This window comes from Magnolia sinica, chromosome 16 (genome assembly GCF_029962835.1).
Source record: "Magnolia sinica isolate HGM2019 chromosome 16, MsV1, whole genome shotgun sequence".
Taxonomy (NCBI): domain Eukaryota; kingdom Viridiplantae; phylum Streptophyta; class Magnoliopsida; order Magnoliales; family Magnoliaceae; genus Magnolia; species Magnolia sinica.
This window is the reverse complement of record NC_080588.1, coordinates 11300225-11305814: the sequence shown is the minus strand read 5'-3', so window position 1 is coordinate 11305814 and position 5590 is coordinate 11300225. Positions and strand designations below refer to the sequence as shown.

The 5590-nt window shown below is 40.1% G+C and overlaps 1 non-coding gene across 1 annotated transcript; it reads left to right on the top strand.

Moving 5' to 3' along the window:
- Positions 1–3055: 3055 nt before the first annotated feature.
- On the top strand, positions 3056–3162 carry LOC131230018 (small nucleolar RNA R71). The gene has a single exon (XR_009163747.1). It is a non-coding gene; the product is annotated as a small nucleolar RNA R71 (small nucleolar RNA).
- Positions 3163–5590: the final 2428 nt, after the last annotated feature.

The following is a 5590-nucleotide window of genomic DNA, read 5'->3' as shown; positions in this document are numbered from 1 at the left end:
TTAAAGTTCTACTTGCATAATGAATGATGTAGGGCCTCTTATCTTTTCTCTGGCCTAGAACCGTCCCAAGAGCATAATCAGAAGCGTCGCACATAAGCTCAAAAGGAAGGCTCCAATCGAGTGGCTGCATGATGGGTGCAGTAGTTAACATGCCCTTAAGTTTGGTGAAAGCTTCCTGGCATTGCTCAGTCCACTCGTATGGTGCATCCTTTTGCAAAAGATTACATAAAGGACGAGAGAGGAGACTAAAGTCATTTATGAAACGCCTGTAAAATCCTACATGTCCTAAGAAGGATCGCACGTCTCTAATGTTCTTAGGTGGAGGTAAGTTAGAGATAAGATCGATTTTTGCCTTATCTACCTTGATTCCCTTGGACGAGATGATATGCCCTAAGACAATTCCCTTCTAAACCATGAAATGACACTTCTCCCAATTAAGCACCAAGTTCTTTTCTTCACATCTTTTCAGCACACATTTAAGACTTTCCAAGCACTTGCTGAAAGATGGACCGTAAACAGAGAAATCGTTCATGAAGACCTCTAGATATTGCCCCACCATATCAGAAAAGATACTAAGCATACATCGCTGAAAGGTGACAGGGGCATTACATAGTCCGAATGGCATCCTTCCGTAGGCAAAGGTGCCATAGGGACATGTAAATGTGGTCTTTTCCTGGTCTTCAGGGGCTATCTCTATCTGGTTGTAATAAGAATGACCAGCTAACCTTTCCAGGATTTGATCAATGAATGGTAAAGGAAAGTGGTCTTTCCTCGTGACGGTATTCAACTTTCTTTAGTCAGTGCACATTCTCCAACTAGTAGTGACTCTAGTTGGCACGAGTTCATTATTAGCATTAGCTACGATGGTAATCCCGGACTTCTTAGGGACCACTTGAGTTGGACTCACCCATTGACTATCAGATATAGGGTATATGATACCCACATCCAATAGTTTAAGAACCTCGGCCTTAACCACTTCCTTCATGTTTAGATTTAGTCTACGTTTTGGTTGCCGAGCGATTTTTGCATTATCCTCAAGATATATGCGGTGAGTACAAATCAAGGGATCGATTCCCTTGAGGTCCGCTATTGTCCATCCCAGGGCTCCTTTATGCTCAATGAGAGTAGATATGAGCATACTCTCCTGTTCTTTCTCCAGGTGGGCAGAGATCACCACCGGGTATGTCTCATCTTGACCTAAATAGGCATATTTCAAATCAGAGGGCAAAGGTTTTAGGTCAAGCTTCGGCGGCTTGAGTTTAGATGGTAGAGGCATTACATCGGTTCGTGGCAATTCTTCAAATTGTGGCCTCCACCAGTTAATTTCAAGTATCGGTGCAGTATCAAGCAAGGCACACGTCTTCCTAGTCATGTCATCATCAAAATCATGGGAGTGGGCCAAGCATGTCTCTAGAGAGTTAGAGGATAAGGTTAGAGGTGTCGTATCTTCCACTAAAAAGTCAATCATGTTAATGTCGTGAAAATCGTCATCCTCCTCTAAGTTTCTGCCGTTATTGAAAAAGATGTTTGACTCCAATATCATATTCCCAAAAGACATAGTCATGATACCATTCCTGCAATTGATAATTGCATTTGAAGTGGCAAGGAATGGGCGGCCAAGAATGACGGGGATCTGAGTGCTTATGTTATTGATGGGTTCGGTGTCCAGGATGATAAAATCTACAGGGTAGTAAAATCTATCGACCTGGACTAACACATCCTCAATTATCCCTCTTAGTACACGAACAGAGCGATCAGCAAGTTGTAGTGTGGTTAGGTTGGGTTTTAATTCACCCAAACCTAACTATTTGTATACCGCGTAGGGAATCAGATTGATGCTCGCTCCTAAGTCAAGAAGTGCATGATCAATTCGATGGTCCCCGATTACACATGATATGGTTAGGCTACTGGGATCCTTGAATTTCTATGGCACATCTTGCTTTAGGATGGCACTCACTTTCTCGGTCAAGAAGATCTTCTTTTGAATACTCTGCCGTCGTTTGGTCGTGCATAAGTCTTTCAGGAATTTGGCATATGAAGGTATCTGTTTCACGACATCAAGTAGAGGAATGTTGACTTTCACTTGTTTCAACACCTCTAGGATATCCTGAGAGTTAGAGAGAGGTTTTGGTGCGACCAACCGTTGGGGAAATGGAGCAACTGACTTTCTAGAATTTTCGGTTCTAATTTTTGTGGGGCATCACTAGGTCTATCATTGTTGTCCTCTTTTGGTTCTTGAGGCTTTTCGGGCCTAACCGGAAGGGTTTTATCAATGATCTTCCCACTCCTAAGAGTGGTGATGGATTTAGCATGCCCCATCTGATTTGAAGAGCTGGGATCATTAATCTCGTACTGCGGTTTAGGATTGGGGAGAGGTTGTGCAGGAAGCATCCCCTTTTCTATAACCGTCATACGAGAATCTATCTTTTGCATAAAATCTGTAATTCCCCGCATTGCCTGAGCCAGCTCTTGTATGGAATTTTGAACCGGTTCCTCTTGAGGTTTCACTTGATTTGGATTTTGATTGAAGAAACCTTGAGGAGTAGCCATTTGTCCATTCCTCCAACTAAAGTTTGGATGATTTTTCCAACCAGGATTGTACGTATTGGAGTTAGGTCCAGTAAAAGGTCCTTGATAGTTGTTTACGGCCTTGGCTTGTTCATTCAACACTCCTCAAAAGGCGAGTATTGTAGGACAATTTTTTATTGTATGAATGTTGTAATCACAGATGCCGCAAACAATTTCATTAACCTTATCCTTCTTTCCTTCCATGGCCTCAACTTTCCTTATGAGCGTAGTCACTTTACACTTGAGATCATCCTCTTCTTTCAAGAGATATAATCCACCTTTCTCCTTTAATTGAGTCAGCCTAGACGTGGTGTTCGACTTTGGGTAATAGTCCCATGATTGTGTTTTTTCAGCAAGACTATCGAGGTAATCCCATACCTCGTCAACATCTTTATTAATGAACTCTCCATTACACATTGTCTCGACCATTTGGCGCATGGAAGATGTCAGTCCATCATAGAAAAAATTTGTAATGCGCCACGTTTCAAATCCGTGTTGTGGGCATGAACTGACCAAATCTTTGAACCTTTCCCAACATTGGAAGAATGTTTCATCTTCCTTTTGGGCAAAGTTCATGATTGCTTTTCTGAAGGTAATCGTTTTATGATGTGGGAAGAATTTTTTTATGAATTCCCTCTGCATGTCGTTCCATGTGCCAATGAATCTAGGACGTAGTGAATGTAACCACGTCTTAGCTTTCTCTTTTAAGGAAAAAGGAAAGAGTTTCAGCCTAATTGTATCCTCAGATACATTAGGAAAACATAATGTAGCTATAATCTCATCGAACTCTTTCAAATGTAAATATGGACTTTCTTATTCAAGTCTATGGAATTTGGAAAGGAGTTGGATGACTCCTGGTTTGATGTCCATTTGTCTTGTGTTTTCAGGAAAAATCATGCGTGAGGACGTACTCACTCCCATCGGTTGTAGATAATCTCATAAAGTACGAGGCGGGGGTGCCTGATGCACCTCATTCTCATCTTGGGTATCCTCCACCCTGGGTGGAAGTAGAGGAGGTTGGTCTTCAGCCATAACTTCAATTAACTCAGGGGATTTCGAGTGGTGTCTAGTCCTGCGATGGATAGTCAACCCCTCAACCAATCCTCCTTCAGTCAAGAGACGTCGAGTGTTGTCACGGGCCCACTTGGGCATGAAACACTCGCAGCCCTTAATCAAATTTGAAGCCTAATTCCAAGAAAGGAAAAGAAAATCTAGAAAGAAGGAGAGAGAGAGAGTTGAAAAGAAATTACCAAATTGAAGCCCCTAAGTTAAGGACCTGCAAAAGAAAACAAACAAGTCAGTTCTAAAGAGAATGTCTAGAATTAGAAAATCCTTAAAAAGGAAGAAAGTCCTAAACTAGAAAGTAAATTAAAAAGAGATATGAAAAATAGAAAGTAGAGAGAAAGAACTTACCGAATTAGAAATTTCTATCTTAAAGGCCTACACAATAGGAAAGTTAGTTTCTAAACAGAAATTTCACAAGTAGAAAATTTCTAAAAGTAAATTAGGAAACAAAGTTAGATTCTAAAAGAGTTAAAATTAGAAAGTTTCTAAAATAGAAGAAAGATGAATTAGTTTCTAAAATTAAATTTTTTTTCTAAAAAGTGAAATAACTAACCTAGTTTTTAAAAATAAAGAGGGAAGTTTCTAAAAATAAACTACTTCCTAAAAATAGAAAATTACTACAATTAAAAATTTTCAAAATTTAAACCCTAATTCTAAAAAGTAGAAAAAGTAGAGAGATTAGGAAGGAATTACCAATTTAGAAACTTATGTCAGGATCCTACAAAACAGGAAAACAAGTTAGTTCTAGAAATCAAATAAAAGTCTACAACTAAAGTTAGTCAAATTCTATTCTTAAATTAATTCTAAACCTAATTAATTTCAGAAAATCGCAACTGTCAGTCCCCGGCAACGGTGCCAAAAACTTGTTCACTCCCCAAGTATAGGGTTGTGATGTAGTAATAAACTCGGTAAGACCGAGGTCGAATCCCAAGGGACTGATACCTGTACGTTATCTGAAACCAAGTAGAACTAGAATTAGACTAAGATGTGATCTAAACCAAATAGAATTTAAGGAGTAATTGTGGAGTAATTATCTAATAACTTAAGGAATTCAAAGGAAGAAAACTAGGGATTCAGAGGATCCACTTGTAGAGATCAGGGAGATCTTATGCCTATATCAAGAATCACGAAAATTAAACTGAACTTATTTGATTTAGTTTTTACGAGATGAAAAGTATATGAATTAGAATGGATTCCATCACCAAACCATGCCCAGGAGACAAGGCAAACAACAGAATTAAACTAATTACCAACCAATCAGATGATTATGAAGGTTAGGGAGGGTACTGCCATCCAACCATGCCCAGGAGACGATGGCGAACAACAGGGCTTCCTGATGCCATAATCAAAATAAGGAAAAGAAAATACTCAAAAGCCATTGTAGATCTATTGTAATTTCAGTCACAACAAACCCTTAAAAACTGAAAGCATTCCCTGAAATCAACTAGCATCAAAAGCAGTTCAATATGAATCAAAACCATAGGAGTACTCCCATCACGCTACGAGCTTCACCTCTTAGCCCTAGCTAAGAGGTTTAGCCACACATGAATGGCCTGAACCCAAAGCAAATAAAAAGAAAAAGAAAACGAAAAAGAAAAGAAAAGAAGAAAACACTTATTGTCTTTCTCTCTCTCTCTCTCTCTCTCTCTCTCTCTCTCTCTCTCTCTCTCTCTCTCGTTCCAGCACCCTGTTCCAGCCAAGCCAAGCTCCACGTCTCCCCCCTTTCTATCGTCCAAACCTCCTCCTTTATAGAAGTATTTAGGCACAATCCTCCCGCTGCTGGAGTCGGTGCCGAAGGCTTCTGTTTTACGCAGTTTAGAAGCTCCAAAACACCTTGCGTTTGATTATTTTCGGGATGGCTGTACAGGCTTGGCTTCGAAATTTCCTCATGGCTGGGGTCTCGGCTAGCGTGGGCTCCACATGAATGGTTCAGATCGTTCATCTGATCAAGGATGAT